General features: G+C 40.8%; 1 pseudogene; it reads left to right on the top strand.

Annotated features, from left to right (window-relative positions):
* The first annotated feature begins 77 nt into the window (after positions 1-77).
* On the top strand, positions 78-18,221 carry LOC116581960 (annotated as a pseudogene).
* The last annotated feature ends 1,419 nt before the right edge of the window (positions 18,222-19,640 follow it).

Below are 19,640 nucleotides of genomic sequence, written 5' to 3'. Positions count from 1 at the left end.
GAGGTTTGAAAGTTGGAACCGACCACTCCCTAAACGGGGCACTTTTCCTCCTTTCTCGCTCTCAGGGAGCTTACCTTGCCCGGTTCCGTTCTGTTGCCAAGTCACCTTCAGTCTTCCTTGTCTTAACTCCAGAGCGTCTCCTGAGGTGTAACTCAATGCAAGAAGGGTACGTTTATCATGTCCCACGTGGCCTCGTCTAAGAAATAAAAGTGTCACTCACAGAATTTTTAGCAGAATTAAATGAACTAATGTATAGAAATCGCTCTGACCATTAGTAAAACATAACCATATTTAGCCCCTTGGTAATTTTTAAATATGGGGTCTGACCCCCTGCGCCCCGTTACTCCCTTGGTCTCTACGTCCGTTCTTGGAAGTATCCTGGCTCCATCCACTTTGTTAATAGTCCCATAAAAATAAGGGTTCCGATTGCCAGGATTGGAATTCAAACTCCTTTTTTCTAGCTGTGTAAATTTGGGCAAGCTGTTGAACCATTCTGTGTCTCACGTTCTCCCCTGCCAAACTGATTGAATCGTTCAGTAATTGTTAACTATTAAAGCCACGACCTTTTTTCTGTTCTCTCTACTTTATATCTCACCTTAAGTTTGACTCAAAAAATTATGAATGTTTTCCTTTTGAATTCTTTCCAGCTGAACCTCTCTTCTCTCTCCCTCCCAAACTAAGATAAAAATGTAACTACTCTCCATCACTCACCTTCAGATGACTTTCTTCAGCAACTCCTTTTTCTCTCTTTCCTCTGCCTGTACCTACTTTTATGGCCTTCCATCAAAAGAGATGTGTCATGAGAGACTATGGACTCTGAAAAACAATCTGAGGGGTTTGAAGTGGCCGGGGGGGGGGGGGGGGGGGGGGCGGCGGCAGGAGGTTGGGGTACCAGGTGGTGGGTATTATAGAGGACACAGATTTCACCACTGGGTGTGGTGAAAAAATAATGAATACTGTTTTTCTGAAAATAAATAAATTGAAAAAATTTAAAAAAAAAAAAAGAGAGAGAGAGATGTGTCCGTGCATGGGGTAATCTCGGGTGGTCTCCGTTTCCTGCCTCCTATTTAATAGTAAACGAGCCATTGTGGTAGTTTAGAGAAACGGCCTTCTTCCAGTAGAGGGGACATGAATGGAGACTGTCTTAAGAAAAAACAAGGTTTACATGGGTCAAATAGAAACTTGTCCCTACAGAATATTAAACCCAGGTGACAAATCGTTCTTTTGTTTATTTTTTAAAAGATTTTATTTATTTATTTGACAGAGACACAGCAAGAGAGGGAACACAAGCAGGGGGAGTGGGAGAGGGAGAGGGAGAAGCAGGCTTCCGGCTGAGCAGAGAAGCCCATATAGGGCTACATTCAGGGCCATGGGGATCATGACCTGAGATGGAGGCAGACATTTAACGACTGAGCCGCCCAGGTGCCCCCAAATCGTTCTTTTATATGTTCAGTATTAAAGGTAATTACTGTGATGTTAATATTCTCACCTAAATAAATAAATAGGTTTATTTAGGACTACCATGTACATAAAACAAGGTCAGGAATGTAATTAATATTATGAGTGACATTTGTTATCAATCTGGGATTTCAGATTATAACTTTAACCAATATTCATCTGTTTCATAAATTTGTACTGTTGTTTAAAATACATGGTTAAATAGGGAAACCTCCATCAGTACAACTAAAATCTGTCACAATACACATTCTTCTGGTTTGGAATCTTTAAGTTAATGCACAGCACAGGATAGCATTGAGAAGTGTATTATGTATTATCAACATAATACATTAGATGCCCCTAACTCACCTTGTGCCCCTTGACTATGGCCATCTCCCTGAATGAGAAATATCCCACCTGGTCCCCTGATGGCCAATTATGAGAAGCTGTCATATTTACCCTAGTTCAAATGTATCTACTGCATCTGTTTATCAATACAAATAAATAAGAAAATTTCTGGGGGATAAAGATTAAAAGGCCAAATTGCCTGAAACTATTCTACTGGTAAACATCTGAAAATGCGTTCGATCAATTGGAAATTGCTTTTTCCCCCTCCAGTGGAAAGTAGTAAATGTACTTTACATTAAGTATTTATAAGGTTTAGGTTTATATGGACTAATACTGAGCTCTAAACAGGAAAGGGCTGAGATCATTACTTAATCTTTTACAGCTAAACGCAATTCCATGAGGAATGTACTGTGCCCTAATGAAAAGAACAAAGCTTGAAGTCAGATGAGCTTGAATCATATCTCTGACCATTACTAGTTGGTTAATCTTAGTAAATATGCTTCAGCTCTATCATTCTGAAATTCTGATTTTATCGTAGCATTGTCATGAGGATTAGAAGACCTGGGTGTTTTATAAGTCCTTCTGGAGTTTTAGTTTCATTCTTTTATGAGGCATTCATCAGATGTTAATAGGAATTCATAACCACTACAACATCCTTTCTGACAAAGACAGCAACTGGGAATAAAATATCCAACATTTTACACATAGCAGAAATCTTAAGCAAAGAAAGATCAGGTTTAATTGTTTCCTCATTGAAAATTCAAGATTTTATACAGGCCCTGACTATCTCCAAGAATTGTTGAGGATCATAGTCATGTGACATCTTGCCATTTTCAAAAATATTTTCAGAAAAATCATGTCTGTGTGCTATAAAAACGTGAGCACACAGCTCTCTCTTGAGCCATACTGTTGACACAAAAGAAAGAGCCACCAACTCAAAGGGCACTTGCCTTCTGGGCTGTGATGTAAAGTTTGTTTTTCCCCATGGAGATCATATGAACGCACTTTGTAAGCTACACAGTCATTAACTTGCAGTGTCCGTAGTTCAGTTAGACTTGGTGTGGTTATTCCATCCATGTACTTCTCATTAGTCTGCCCCAGATCCAAGTTTACCGGTTAGCAGTATCTCAGATCTGCTAAATCCACTTTTTCTTCCTTGCTCTGAGCAAAGCCTTCTCTGCAAATTCACGAGAACAGGCTAGAGCTTAGCTGAGGCAGTGCCATTTCCTCACCTTGGCCTTAGAAGATAAGTTATTCTCGTGCCAGAAATGCCCTTTGTGCCAATGGCCCAGATTTCTCTCTCTGAAGGTGATACAGAGCCAAGAGAAATTTTAGATGAATTTCCATCTGGAATCCTAGGAGAATATTTTCTTGAAAAGCCATAGATGGGCAAAACTTACAACAGCTGCAATCATGCTAGCCATATCGTATCTGAGGATGTTTAATTAAAATAAAAGGCTTAATAACTTATTACAATGTAAGAAAAGTACAGTAATTTAAAGATCCCTATACACTAGTTTATTAACATTTTCAGTTGCTTTTTAAGATACCTCTTATGTAGCCGAGTCTGGTCTCTGATAGCTCTGATTTTCTCCAGGTATGGTCTGTATACTTGGCAATAGTCACTTCAGTGTGAAGTATCAGTTCTAGGAAAAGAGGCAATGTAATATACGAGTTAAGAATGTGGACTCTGGGGGTGCCTGGGTGGCTCAGTGGGTTAAAGCCTCTGCCTTCGGCTCAGGTCATGATCCCAGGGTCCTGGGATCCGGCCCTGCATCAGGTTCTCTGCTAGGCGGGGAGCCTGCTTCCCCCTCCCTCTCTCTGCCTGCCTCTCTGCCTACTCGTGGTCTGTCTGTCAAATAAATAAATAAAATCTTAAAAAAAAAAAAAAAGAATGTGGACTCTGCATTTAGACTGCATGGACATAAATCCTGGCTTTGTCACTAACTAGCTATGTGTGATTAAAGGATGCCACAACTTGCATTTTGACAGAGATAAATCAAAACTTACTTGCTATGCTTTAAAAAAAATGGTAAACAAGCTTTCCCACCAAAATATTCTTGTAAGCATTCTTTACAAAAGCAATGAAAATCATATATATATGTAGATATACACTCCATTACAGATTAGCATATGGCTTCATCCCTCAAAAGAGTTTACAAATACCTGCTATCCCCCAAAGTCATAAGCAAGTTTAGAAAAGTTCCAGGGGTACCTGAGTGGCTCATTGGGTTAAGCCTCTGCCTTCGGCTCAGGTCATGATCTCAGGGTCCTGGGATGGAGCCCCACTTTGGCCTCTCTGCTCAGCAGAGAGCCTGCTTCCCTCCTCTCTCTCTGCCTGCCTTTCTGCCTACTTATAACCTATCTCTGTCAAATAAATAAATGAAGTCTTTAAAAAAGAAAGAAAGAAAGAAAGAAAAGTTCCAGAAAGCTCTGGAATGTATTGATAAGGAATAGCATAACTAGCTAACAATGCATATGTAATGCTGAAATGGCTTATGTAAGTTGGGGTGTAGCCAATCAGAATAGGGCTGATGCAAGTGCAAGCCAGTAGATCCTAAGGTATACCCAGAGTACTCAGCCTCCCCACTCAGAACATGGAGCCAGCCAGCCAAACCATGATGAATATATATAGCTAACTATCAGGGGTCACGGACCACCACATAATAATCATGACTTCACCCCTGGTGAAGACTAGAGTGAAGACCTTGGCAAGCAGAGCCCACCAGGTCTATGGTGGGAGTCAGTGGCACCAGGGACATTAAGAGACACTAGTCAATCCCCAAACAGGTGGTGTGGGCCTTGTACCAGCTATCATCTCTTGCTTACTTGCAGTTGTTCCTGGGCTCATTGAAGGAAATAAATGAATGGAAGTTGTTTGAGTTAAACGGTATTTGTGTGCAGTTTCTCATGGTATTGCCTATTCCTTCATATCCTATCTTTGTTTTGATATCGTAGCTCAGAAGATGGTGAATGATCCAGGAGAAGTTATTTAACCTGTCAACCCAACAGCAAGGTGAGGAGAGAAGAGTTGTTGTGAGAAATAAATGAGTTAATATATGTCCAGGGCTTAGAACAGCTCCTGGCACGTGATAAATTCAGCTCTTACTCAGAAAGATAGACGCACCTCTCTGCTTACTGAAGCATTATTTGCAATAATCAAATTATGGAAGCAATCCAAGTACCTGTTGATAGATGAGTGGATAAAGAAGATGTGATATCTATATATCTATATATAGATATAGATATATGTGATATCTATAGGAATATTATTCAGCCATGAAAAAGAGTGAACTCTTGCCATTTGCAACAATGTAGATGGATCCAGAAGGTATAATGCTGAGTGAAATAAGACAGTCAGGGAAAGAAAAATACCATGTGATTTCACCCATACGTGGAATTTAAGAAACAAAGCTAAAGAACAAAGAAAAAAGAGATAAATGAAAAACCAGACTGGTAACTATAGAGAACAAACTGGTGGTTACCAGAGGGGAGGCAGGGGCATGGGTAAAACAGGTGAAGGAGATTGAATATACTTATCTCGATGGACACTGAGCAACGTCTAGAGTTGTTGGCTCACTATGCTCTATACCCTAAAATAACACTGTATGTTAATGATACTAAAATTTTAAAAAATGTTTTGAAGTCCTGGAAAGTTAAAAAAAAAAGTTGGGTCTTTTTATCATCAAGAACTAAGGAAGGCCTCTGGGAATGGTATATTAAAGGTTATGTGGAAAATATGACTAGTTTTGCCTACCTGATAACATGGAGGTTTCTTTTCACCCAGTAAATGATTTTCAGTCTCTTGCACCTACTTCTTTTGCTTTACAGTGTCTTTTTTTTTTTTTAAGATTTTATTTATTTATTTGACAGACAGAGATCACAAGTAGGCAGAGAGGCAGGCGGAAAGAGAGGAAGGGAAGCAGGCTCCAGAGAGCCTGATGCAGGGCTCGATCCCAGGACCCTGGGATCATGACCTGAGCCAAAGGCAGAGGCTTTAACCCATCGAGCCACCCAGGCACCCCTTGTCTTTAAGGAAGATCTAGTAAGCCTGGAAACTGAAAGGGCCTCTTCTATTTGGGAAAATGCAAATACAATCTCTTCTGGCTGCCACGGGGGTGGCAAGAATAGGATGAAGTTTGCATAGTTGCTGCCACTTGGTATTACGAGAGGGCAATTATTCCCCAGTGTTTCTTTTTATTAGTTTATATCTAGCCAGCCTTACTTAGGGAAGGTCCTGGCCCCTATAGACACAGGACTGTTTCCTATGTGCCCCATGCCATACCAGACCAATCCCAAAATGAGTTAGACCTGGTCCTATCTTGGTGTTTATGGGTATTTATGGTTGAGTGCAAAGATAGATTCATAAACAGACAATGTCAACATAATGTTGTGAATGCTCCAAGGGCCATGCATACAGGGAACATCAGGGAAGTTCATGTGCTTGGAGTTGAGTGAGTGAGGAAGGGAGAAGAAATAGGGTCAAAGAATAACAGAATATCAGATTGCCCATGGCTTTGAAGTCCATAGGTGAGGTGAAGGGTCATTAAAGGGTTTTGAGCAGAAGAATGACATTATCTGATATATATCCTTAAAAATTTATTCTAGCTGCTGTATTGAAAACAGATTCTAGGGAGGAAGAGGCTGTTAAAATATAAGAGATGGTGGTGACAAGAAAAAGGAAAGACTGACTCTAAGGGTTTACCTGAGCATCTGGAAGGAAAGAGCAACAGTTCTGGGGACATACATGGGGAATACTTTAAGAAGAAGATTAGGGGGCACCTGGGTGGCTCAGTGGGTTGGGCTTCTGCCTTCAGCTCATTGTCGTGGTCTCGGGGTCCTGGGATTGTGCTCAACATCGGGCTCTCTGCTCGGCAGAGAGCCTGCTTCCTCCTCTCTCTCTGCCTGCCTCTCTGCCTACTTGTGATCTCTCTGCCAAATACATAAAATCTTCAAAAAAAAAAAAAAAAAGAAGAAGAAGAAGATCAGGATTTTGTTTTTAGACATGTTAAGTTTCTTTAAAATTACTGTTAGACATTCAAGTCTAGGCTTGGGTGTTGGGTGTATGATTCTGTAATTCAGGGGACAGGTCATAGTGAAGATGTAAACTAGGAGACATCAGCACATAAACAATTTTTAGAACCATAAAGCTAGATGATATCACCAAAGAATCCCTATAGCTAGAGAAGAAGTCCAAGGATGATCCTTGAGGCATTCCAATTCCACTTCTGGGAAGGAACAGCCAAAGGGAAAAAGGAAAACAGGTAGAGTGTAGATTCTAGAAACCAATGAAGAAAGTGATTCAAGGATGCACAGTAGATTAAATTAAATACCCCATTCTTCACCCCTCCCTGTGTCCATGCTTTTTGCCATATGACAATGTAAATATTGCCCCTAAAAATAGAACATTTACGGGTCCTTTGATTTGGGCCAGACATGATTTTCTTTGGCCAATAGAATGTTGGTGGAAATGCCAGTGCCAGATCTAGACCTTACAGGCATCCTGTGTTTCCACTTGATCTCTTGCAGGAGATAAATGTGACCTGCCTGGTGAGTTCACTGGCCCAAGATAGAATAACCTGTGTAGTAGATCTGAGCCCATCCTGCTGCCGGGTCCCTGGTGAGCCAAGCCTAGATTAGAAGACCCCTCATGTGACCCGCAGATGAATGGGCAAAATAAATGCTTTCAACTACTGAGTTTGGGGGTGGATTTGTTCCACAGCACCATTGTAGCTGCATAGCAAGGATGACAAGGAAATGGTAGGCAAACTGTGTCAACGAGGACTGATAGAAAAGATCAGGATTGAGAATTGACTATCAGATGTAGCTACATGGAGGTGCCTGGTGCCCCTGAAGAGTGGTGTTAATTGAAGTGGCGAGATGATGGCTTGAATGGAGCAGGCTCAATGAAGTGTGGGAAAAGAGAGATTGCTGAAAAAGAGTAGAGACAGTTTTCAAAATAAACTTCGGGTGCAGAATAAAGCAGCAACCCGAAGGAGGCATGATGTCAAGAGAGGGTTTTTATAATGGAGGTACTTTCTTTTCCTCTGTTTGTTTTCTATTCCATCACATTTTTCTTAATGAATAGACGATATATCGTTTTTGTAGAATAAGTTTGCAAATATTTTCAGATCTTCCATTAAAGTAGTTGAAATATCATTGTGACTTATTCAACCCAAATATATTTGCCAACATCCTCTTTTTTTAATAATATCTATTATTATTAAATTATAAATAATTTTTATTATTAATAATAGTTCTACTGAGATACACTTCACATTCACATACAATTCACCCATTTAAAGTGTACCAGTCAGTGGTTTTTAGTAGAGAGTAGATAGTAAAATATTGTGCTCCTTAACAGTCACTTAACAGGGTTTTTTTTTTTTAAGATTTTATTTATTTATCTGATAGACAGAGATCACAAATAGGCAGAGAGGCAGGCAGAAAGAGAGGAGGAAGCAGGCTCCCCGCAGAGTGGAGAGCCCGATGCGGGGCATGATCCCAGGACTCTGGGATCATGACCTGAGCCGAAGGCAGAGGCTTTAACCCACTGAGCCACCCAGGTACCCCCAAAGAAGGGTTTTTAAGATGGGAAAAATAAAGTATATTTTTCTGCTGATGAGAGGAATCCTGTAGAGAGGGGAATTCATGATGCAGGAGATACAGCTGAGAATTGCTGGGCAACGTGTCCTTAGATAATTAAAAGGGTTGATTGAGCTCTAGAGGACAATCACGGAGAGTCCATCTTTAGTAACAAAAGAAAAGGCAGCGTAGATGGTCACATGTGCAATGAACGGTTACAGATGGTTGTGGGAGATTGAGAATGACTCTTGACTGCTTCTCTTTTCTCAGTGAAATAGAAAGCAGGAAAGGCAAAACTTTCTTTGTTTCTCCCAGCATCTCCTTGGCTCAAATTGGGTCCCATGTCCTTTCAGAAGTATGACTTTCTGATTGTTTGTATTTGGAGATGAAGCGTAGTTTAAGGAGATGTGTATGGGTGCCCAGGTGACAAGGTGGAGGGTGATGTTTAGTCTCATAGGTCTTCTTGGCTAGGCTGTGGTGCCAGGGATTTGATCAGACAATAATCTAGTGTTGCTATGAAGATGTTCTGCAGAAGTTTTCAGCATCTACAGTCAGCTGATTTTAAGTAAAGGAGATTTTCTTCCATTTTTGTGGGTGGGTCTCATCCAAATAGTTGAAAGTTTTCTAAAACAGCCTTAAGCTGGGTGAGAGGGCAGTTTTAACTTTCAAACAAATTTCAGTTTTTATTGTTTTATGATTGGGGGAGGGCTATTTAATCTTATCTGTCCTTTTACATTTGAGAAGGTAGGACCCGCATCTTGTCCAGAATGGATTTCTCTATTACCACATCTTGACTACACTGTTTACTCCCGGCTTTTCCAGTGTGTGTACCAGCCTCAGTACTGGATGGTACTCCACAATGGATGAGTTTCCTTCCCTCGGCACCTTCCTGACATTCCAATTATACAAACTACACATGCAAAGCTGACTTTGAATAGGAATAATTATGGGTATCACAGAGAAGTGAGCGGTTCTTGCTACATAAAGTCATAGGAAGAATGAGCAGGGCTCTGTTCAGTTTCCTGCTGTACCCTCCAGACTCTGGGTCTGGTTCAGCTCTCAGGAAGGAAAGGAGTACTAATAAAATCTAGTCCATTGGGAGATCAGCAGGTCTCTGCCCTCTCATATCCTGGAAACTCCTACGCATGATGAAGAATGCTTTCTCTAGCAATCAAATTTGATCTCTTCATTCAAATTGTTCTCCCAAAATATATGCTAAGTTAAAGTATATATGATCAGAATTATTACAATGGGGCTTCTCTCTTTTTTAATTATTTTTTTATAAACATATAATATATTATTAGCCCCAGGGGTACAGGTCTGTGAATCGTCAGGTTTACATACTTCACAGCACTCACCATAGCACATACCCTCCCCAATGTCCATAACTCCACCACCCTCTCCCTACTCCGCCACCTGCCCCGGCAACCCTCAGTTTGTTTTGTGAGATTAAGAGTCTCTTATGGTCTGTCTCCCTCCTGATCCCATCATGTTTCATTTATTCTTTTCTTACCCCCCAACCCCCCTCCCCATGTTGCATCTCCACTTCCTCATATCAGGGAGATCATATGATAGTTGTCTTTCTCCTATTGACTTATTTCGCTAAGCATGATACCCTCTAGTTCCATCCACGTCGTCGCAAATGGCAAGATTTCATTTCTTTTGATGGCTGCATAGTATTCCATTGTGTATATATACCACATCTTCTTTATCCATTCATCTGTTGATGGACATCTAGGTTCTTTCCATAGTTTGGCTACTGTGGACATTGCTGCTATAAATATTCGGGTGCACGTGTGGGGCTTCTCTCTTTGACAAGAGATTCTGTGCTTTCAAAAATTCAGAGTTCTATACAGAGCTTTAAAGATACAATTTTACAGTCCTTTCTTATATCCCTTTTTTGACTATTCTGCATCTACTTCTGTATCCCCATCCACAGTTAAGAACAAAGTCCTCAAGATGATATGGTCATCTCATTTGCGTTTTGAGTTTGACAATCAGTCTCTGGTAGGTCTCCTGTAATGTACTCAGATTCTGGAGACTCTGACGTAAGCAGGACTGATGTTCAGCCAATATGCAGAAGTAGGGCTCCATCAACTGTTGCTGACTGACCTCTATCTGACTGGTTGGTAACTGGGCCATAAAGGTTGTTAAATATTTTGAATATCATCTCTGCATATGGGTCCTCCTATGCAGAGAGTGGCAAATACATACGACTCTCCTATGTTGAAAGCTCCGTAGAATCACATGGTTGATAATAATAGCTCTTTTATTTGTCACAACACTGGAAATGTCACAGACTTTCTATAAATATTAATCAGTCCGTTAGGTGCAGTGTGTATTCATGAAGTACCATCATTGATTCTCAAGATCTCATTAAAAATGATAAGTAGTATTAATAGCATTGCAATCATTGATGGAGCTGCCCCCTGGGGGCCCACAGCCCCTGTGCTTCTAGAGCCAGACAGAAGGCAGTATTCTGTGTTGTGCTCTGCCCAAGATCATACTACGTCTTCCTTGGGAGAGCTCCATGCCACCCCAAGGACTCCCAACGAGGAGGACTTATGGATGCCAGTGAGCCATATCTTTCTAGCATGTTCCCTCAGCACCTGACTTGGGCAGAATATTTGAACAGCATTTGGCAGTTTGGGCACTATCATTTGGATTTATAGCTCAAGCGCACTTAGACTTGGTTAAAGGGATCTGTTCTGTTATCGCAGATGGGTTTTATTGGATTCCGTTTCTAGTTTTGTAGAAAAAAAAGCAAAGAAAATGGATGGAATTTGGCTAATGTGGGTAATTATCTTTATGATTCTTGCCACTACAGTACTCTCAAATTCATTCTACCATTTTTCTTTCGGCTTTCTGAGAAACAAAGCTCTTAGGAAGGTGGAACTTATTGAAAATCTTTAGACTTCAGCCAACCCTTTCTAAAGAGCAAGCGCATCATTATGGCTTTTCTCAAGCACTTTCTCAACTTTAATTATACAAAGCTTTTATTGATTTGGCTGCCTTAATATCTTAAGCCTTGATTAACATTGGAAACTTATAATCATCACTGTTCAGACCTGGAGAGGGGGAGGAGAGCCAAAGACGACAGCTACCAACGCTGGCCAGCGTTAGAGCAGGAAGCTTCAGAGTGACAGAGACATGAGTTAAGACAAGGAACCAAGTGGCTCTTGGTAGCAACTGAGAGCACTCAAGGTGCTTTTTGATCATGTCAAATCAAAACATGTAAATACTGAGAAAGTCAGAGCTTACTAAAGACTAAAAGAACTTCTTTTTTTCAAGGTGGACTGCAATAACACATAAGAATGCTATCAGTACATTCATTTATCAGGTCCATACTAAAATTCTTCTCAGTGACCCCCCAAAAATGTAGCCTATGGAACTCCTGTGGAACCCACTGAGAGCATCCCACCTCAGTTTATCTGACTTAAAAGTTTGGGTTCTCCCTATTTTGTTTCCTGCCTTACTGTCCTTAGAATGCCTGGCTTCTAGGTTGCCAGGGATATTAAGATATTACTGACTCAACAGCAGAGACTCTTCCCACTATGATTAATTATAAGTAAGTGCCATGGGAAACAAGCATGTGTAAGAGGATGGTTGAAAAAACCCTTGCTGACAACCACAACTCACTATTATTTCCCCTCATAATGCAAGAGTCTTGACCTTACCCATCTGTGATACTGAAATATGGTCACATATGTATACCCACGCGTCTACCCTTTCGCTTGCAAAATGATTAAGAAGTCCAAGCTTTTCCTAGGTTTCCCCTCTCCAAATACCCTCTAAAACTCCCAGGGAGGCTTAAGCCTTTTAATGAATCAGCCCTCCCTGCCAGCTACTGCCTGCTGGAAGAGTAAGATCTCACAAATGTTGAGAAGAGCAGACTCCATGGTCCTCTGATGTTGAGAAGTCCTGGTCCATTTGTCTTGGGTGTCTCCAGCTGTAGGGCCTCCCAGAAGTCCCTCACCCTCCTGCAGCCAGACTCTGGCGGTCCTACAAAGATGGCCCCTGATTAGGAATCACCGCCTGCTGATGGGCTTGAGTGTAATTATTCAATTTGCAAAATAAACAGTAAAATGTATAAGGTTTGTTAACAGAAACTTTGTCAGCTGTCTTCTGTCTTGATGTCGTTCCATGCTAATATTCTCAAAAGTCGTCCTTAGAGTAACAAGAGGCAAATGTCATGAGGACCCTTATTTTATAGTCTTGGTGGCTTTGTTCCATTCATGGTAAAGCTTTTCTAAATAAAGTAGAAATTATAATATTCACTGCAAAGACATGAAACGTTGCAACTGACAGTAAGTTCAGGCATAATGTTGTCTAAACTCCTAATTTTGTAGCTGAGAAAATAGTTACCTGTCATGTCATATAGCAGTGGTCCACATCTCGAGCCTAGGCATGAAGATACTAGTTCAGAAACCATCTCCCCAAATCTCCAGCCAATCCTATTTTGAAGACAGTATTGAAGAGTCTTTCGTGCTTGAATTACCCCATTGTTAAAGGAGCATGGCTTTCCAAAATTCACGTTTTGAAGTGGGATGGAGTGATGATGAAGGGGAGAGGTGGGAAGAGATATTCTGGTTCTTTTTTGGATGGCTGATGGTGGTGCCATAATTCTTTCTCAGAATGAATGAAAACTTCCTCGGAGCATTGGCTCCGCTCTCAGCAAACACGCCACTGTATTCATATGATGGCTCACAGTCCACAAGCATGCGCACGTGCATTCTTCTACTTGATAACTGCAACATGCTTGAGAGTGTGATCATATAGCTATAATGTATTTGTAGAAAAGAACCTAAAGCCAAAGAAGGTGAATTGACTTGTTTAGGTTTTTTCAGATCATACATGATAGAGCTGGCTTCCAATTCAAGTATTTTGGTTCTGAGTATGGTACTCTTTCTAGTAGAAAGACGTACTTCTTTCTTTTTCATGCCATATTTGCCCATTGACTGCTACTTTGATCTCAGTCACTTCCCATGCTCTGTACTGTACAACATGGGACATTTCCCAGGTTCCCTTGGTCCTTGGCCCCTTGGGGGGCTCAGTTAGTGGGAGACACTTACAGGAGGCGAAGAGGAAGGGAGAAGCCAGCAGAATTCTCTACCTCTCTAAGCTTCCAGTGGCATCCCTGGGCTGTAGTTTCTGCAGCTCTGTCTCCTGCCAGAGAGGCTTTTCTTTATTGGAACGAGATTTGCCCCCTGGGCCTTTGGGCTCTGGCAATATCACCTCCTCCTGTTGGCCCTCCAGCCCCAGGAAAAGTCAATGATTCCCTAATTTCTGGGATGCTTTGTTATGCCTGGGTTATTTTCTCTGTCCCTTCCATAATCTTTGCATTTGATTCCTGATATTAAATTCTCTTCATCTGAAAGACCTACAGCAGATCCTAATGGATAAAATATATGAGTTTCTTTGAGTTTCTTTAAAAAAAAAAACTGCTTATAAAGGTAACTAGCACCTTCATTGGACAAGCCTTGGCCACAGAGGGAGTTTGCCAGACATTTTATGGGCATGTATTTTGACTCTTGGCTTCAAAGAAACGACCTTAATAGTGCCATTTTTGGTATCCTTGGTTATTGGAAGCTATACGAAATTTACCAAGGTGAAGTTTCCTTCACCTTCCCCCACCTGTCCCATGTCTGTCCCCAAGAAAGAGATGGGTGTCTTTTGAAATGGGTACCTCAGCCATCAAGGCCTAATGTCAGGTACTTACACCATAGCTGGTGATGTTATGTGCTTATATATTTATTTATGTGCTTATTTATGTGCTTATTGGCCACACAATATATATACATATATATAGCATATATAAAATATATTTAAAATTTTTTATTTTTTTTTAAATTTTTTATATCTTTTCAGCGTAACAGTATTCATTGTTTTTGCACCACACCCAGTGCTCCATGCAATCCGTGCCCTCTCTAATACCCACCACCTGGTTCCCCCAACCTCCTACCCCCCACCCCTTCAAACCCCTCAGATTGTTTTTCAGAGTCCGTAGTCTCTCATAGTTCACCTCCCCTTCCAATTTCCCTCAACTCCCTTCTCCTCTCCATCTCCCCTTGTCCTCCATGCTATTTGTTATGCTTCACAAATAAGCGAAACCATATGATAATTGACTCTCTCTGCTTGACTTATTTCACTCAGCATAATCTCTTCCAGTCCCATCCGTGTTGATACAAAAGTTGGGTATTCATCCTTTCTGATGGAGGCATAATACTCCATAGTGTATATGGACCACATCTTCCTTATCCATTCATCCGTTGAAGGGCATCTTGGTTCTTTCCAGAGTTTGGTGACTGTGGCCATTGCTGCTATGAACATTGGGGTACAGATGGCCCTTCTTTTCACTACATCTGTATCTTTGGGGTAAATACCCAGGAGTGCAATGGCAGGGTCATAGGGAAGCTCTATTTTAATTTCTTGAGGAATCTTCACACTGTTTTCCAAAGTGGCTGCACCAACTTGCATTCCCACTAACAGTGTAAGAGGGTTCCCCTTTCTCCACATCCTCTCCAACACATGTTGTTTCATGTCTTGCTAATTTTGGTCATTCTAACTGGTGTAAGGTGGTATCTCAATGTGGTTTTAATTTGAATCTCCCTGATGGCTAGTGATGAGGAGTTGAGGATCACTGTTTTAGATGAGGTTATATACCTCAAGTGATTAAATACCAGCCTCGTTTGTGATATAGAAGTTGGACGAAATTTGCATGGTTCCTGGTTTTAATTACTTCTTAGGTATCAGGCTTTTGATAATTCATCTTCTGTGGATTTTCTGGGGTTTTAGTATATTCTCTTGTTCACCATGCAGCAACAGAGGAAGTCAAGGCAGACCTGAAATTTAAAAATCCCAGTACTTTTTCACCTAACACCTTCAACCCCCCCCCCAGAGATTGTTATCTGGATGTGTTGTAACACCCTGGAAATACACATCTTACTAAAAGGGACAGGTTGTTATTACTGACCTAAAGAATTAGGAAACTTGTTTGGATATCAGCATGAACCCTCAAAACTCCTGACCAGTAGAAGTCATTTTATACACATGGCTTTTTTAAAGAATAATTATCTTGAAGAACTCTTGCTTATTAGACTAGGTTGGAAAAATTATCATTGGCCATGTGAATATGTAATTACCATGATTTATTTGTCAAGTACTGAACATAGGTAAATTTCCTGCACTTTTATTGAATTTGAGAAGTTAATTAGTATGACTATTAAGCAAAACCCAGAAATCATTATATATGAAATATTTCTCTATAATTCTAATAAACTGATTTCAAAACCTATTAGGCTTGAAATTTCACTCAGTAGTCCCCAAACATTTTTCCCTTTGGTTAATGGATCTCTACACTTATCCTTCTCACTGAAAATATACTAGGACTATTTAAAAGGTTTATAACCATTCTTGCTGGACATACATAATTAAGTTTATTTTCTGTGAAAATCTGCGGAAATGTCCTTTGGAATTAATGGAAATGTACAATTTGTCTTATTGTTACTTAGTATTTATGTAGCACTTCATATTTCTAAAGTACTCTGTAATCACTAGTTCCTCTTGAACTATTTTTATGTCATTTATTATGTTCTTTTGATACAATATATGATTTACTTCTGTCATGCCTTTTGATGTATTTCAAGAGAAGAATAGAATGAGATGGGCTTTTATAATATCCTGGGTTGGGGGGTCCCCAAGATCCCCCCCCAGATCTGATGGTTCACTGGGGAGACCCACAGGATTCAATATCTAGCCACACTGACAACTATGATTTATTACACTAAAAGGATGTAAAGCACAATTAGCCAAGGGAAAAGGTGTGTGAGATGAAGTCTGTGGGAGACCAGATGCAGGTTTCCAAGGGTCCTCTCCCAGTGGATTGTGCAGAATCCACATAATTCTTCCAACAACAAGTTGTGACAACAAATGTTGTCTATCAAGGAAGCTCATTAGAGACTTACTGCCGGAGGTTTTTACTGAGAGCTGATCACAGAGGCAGTCGTTGCCTGGCATGTCCCATATATCCAGACCACGAGAAAGAAAGCAGGCATTCAGCATTGTGATGATTAATTTTATGTGTCAATGTGGTTGGGCCACAGTGCCCAGATACTTGGTCAAACATCTGATGTTTCTGTGAGGGTGTTTTGTTTGAGATTTATGTCTAAACTGGTGGACATTGAGTAAAGCAGACTATTCCCCATAACATTGGTGGGTCTTGTCTAGTCATTTTAAGGGCAAAGGACAAAAAGAAAAGACTGACTGCTCCCAAGCAAAAAGAAATTCTGCCAGCAGATGGCCTTTGAACTTGAATTGCAACATTGGCTCTTTCTGGATCTCAGGCCTAATGGTCCACACTGCAGAGATGCAAATTATGGGACTTGCCAGCTTCCATAATCACGGAAGTCAATTCCTTAAAGTAAATCTTTTTTTCTCTCTCTCTTTCTCTGTCTCTATCATATCTCATATCGTACCTCATATATATCTCATATGTATCATATGTTATATCTCTATATATGCATCTATCTCTGTATATATCCTATTGGTTTTGTTTCTCTGTAGAACCGTAATACAAGTATACACCATATTGTTTGTACAGTTGAGACACAGTGAGCCCTTCTGCTTGCATAGTGGTGGGAACACTCCTGAAATATAAATTCCCAGATGCCAGCCAAGGGCTAATCTTGCAGCAGGGCCTTTCCAAGAATAGAAGTTCAGGCCTTCTGGGTTAACTCTTTTCTCATATACCCCCACCTCATATACTATATATAAAAAGAGACAAAAAAAAAAAGAACAAAAAAGACAAAAAACAAAAAAGACAAAAAGAAAAGGGTGGGGGAGGTTTTCTTGTCTCTTTGTTGGATCCTTGTAACTGTATACCTTGTTTAAAAACTAGGGGGTGGGGGAGAATTTCTTGTGTCCGCAGGACTGGAGGAACGTTCTTGTTACATACAAAGCCATAAACCAGCTAAAGCATTCCCTATACTGTCTCGTGTTTCCATTTAGCTTACCGTCAGACAGCATCGTTCAAGTAAAGAAGTTGGTATCAGGCCACTGCCGGGAAAATGGTGGACAGGAAGGAGGGAGAGGAGAAGCCCGAGAAACCACAGCGAGCTGGAGCCGCTGGAGAACCTGAAGAAGAAGTAGAAAAAACTGTCAAAATTAAGACTATTTCTTCCAGTCATGGAGGGGAAAGTTCCAGTCACAGCGCTGAGATGCAATCAGCTGAAGAAGCAGCTGTGGGCCTCCCAACAAAACCTACAAAGATCTCCAAGTTGGGATTTGCCATAGGTAGACGACAAAGCAAGCCTCAGCCATATCCATCAAACTTGGATCAAGGAGGCCTAAAGAACTGTTCCAATGCTTGCTCCAAAAAACGTTTCAGTCGCAGCAGCTTTTAATGAAGATGAAGCTAGTGAGCCAGAGGAAATGTCTCCAGAAGCAAAGATAAGGATGACAAATATTGGAAGGGATACACCAACGTCAGCAGCACCAAACTCCTTCAGTAAAGGAAAGCAGGGTTTTCCTGATAACCGGAAGCTCTGAGGGCAAAATATAAAATCTCACCTTGAAAATGTCCATGACCAAGACAATGAAATGATGTGTTTTGAAATTGGGGTGTCTGGTGGGTGTAAGTTAAAAGGGAACAATTTCCTTTTTTAAAGAATGGTATAAGTCTATCTTCGGAGCTGTCTTTTTTTTTTTTTTTAAGATTGAGGGGTATGCTAATAAATGAGGGTTGAAATTAAAAGTAATTTGTGTTTAATATTTAATAAACAGATTTCAAGACATTTGCCAATTTTGTAGTTTCATGTGGTTCTTTCCAAAGGTTACAGAATAATGGGGGGGAAAAATCAAAAATGGTAAAAAGCAAAAAAAAGAAGTTGGTGTTAAAAAAGGGTTGATCCAATTTGGTAGTCTTCAGATCTGAGCTGCTCACAGTCTCTGTCCTGTGATTTTTTTCAACAGATAGCATAACTTTTCTTTTACCTTCGCAGGAAATTCCGTGCTTGAATGTGCCCTGAGTGATGAAGCATGACAAGAACTAGCACCCAGTAGCCGTCCGAATAAAAATGGTTTGACAGCCGGTCCTCCAGGGGCTTGCCCCTCTCCCGCAAACCATCAGCAACTGAAGATACTCCTGGGATACTGGGATGGTGACTTTCCAAGCAGAAGCAGTGTTTTCAGAATCTGTGCTTGTTTACTGAACAGATCCACATAAAGAAGCAGACAGGGATGGGCAGGGGCAGAACTCAAGTTCGAATGCTTGGCCATCTCAAGCTTTCATTTTTTTGGTCTCAACATTCTGACAATGTCTTCAGTAGTCTCCCTATGTCTTCTCTCCCCGTTTTTAATTTATTTCATAGGGTGCCATAAGAATTTTTCTATTAACACGAATCTGGTCATATTGCCTCTCTCGATTGCTGCTCACTGTGTCTGGTCTACGGAATAAACTCAAGCCCTTGGCACGGCATTGAGAGGATGTCAGAGTGTGACCTGAATATATCCTTCCGGCCATAGTTCTGGTCGCCGCTTCATCAAGGGTGGGTCAGTCATTCCCCTTTGAACTCCAATTCTAAGAATCTATCAGACTTGATGTGGTCTTATGTGGTTTTTAAGACCTACTATCAATAGGATATGTACTTTTCAACTAAACTTAATATTGCGGGACAAACTGGGTGGCTCAGTCGGTTAAGCATCTGCCTTCAGTTCAGGTCATGACCTCAGGGTCCTGGGAGCAAGTCTCATGCCAGGTTCCCTGCTCAGTAGGGAGCCTGCTTCTCCCTCCCCTCCCTGCTCATTCTCTCTCTTACTATCTCTCTCTCAAATAAATAAGTACAATAAAATCTTAAAAAAAAAATCTTAGTATTGAAATACACAAACAAGCGTGTGTCACTAGATCAATTTTCAAAACTCACATACCACTGTCACCGTCACCCAAATCAAGAAACAGACCATCACCAGCACTGCCTCTAAGCCTCTCCAGACCCTCTTCCGCCCACTCCCTGCCCCCCCTGTCTTTTACCACCTCTGATTCATTTTTCCTGTTTTCCAACTCTGTAGGCATGGAATCATGCAGTATCAGCTCTTTTGTATCTGGCTTCTTTTGCTCAATGCATGTTTGCAAGGGGGATCTGTGTCAATGTAACAATTATTGGCTTTTGGCTATTAAGAATAGTGCTGCTCTAAATGTTCTTGTATGTGTGTTTTGGTAACTGCGTGCATACATTACCTAGGACGTTTATCTAGGAGTAAAATCACTGGGCCAC

This window comes from Mustela erminea, chromosome 21 (genome assembly GCF_009829155.1).
Source record: "Mustela erminea isolate mMusErm1 chromosome 21, mMusErm1.Pri, whole genome shotgun sequence".
NCBI lineage: Eukaryota > Metazoa > Chordata > Mammalia > Carnivora > Mustelidae > Mustela > Mustela erminea.
The sequence above is the reverse complement of the archived record's forward strand: the minus strand, read 5'-3'. Positions and strand labels throughout refer to the sequence as shown.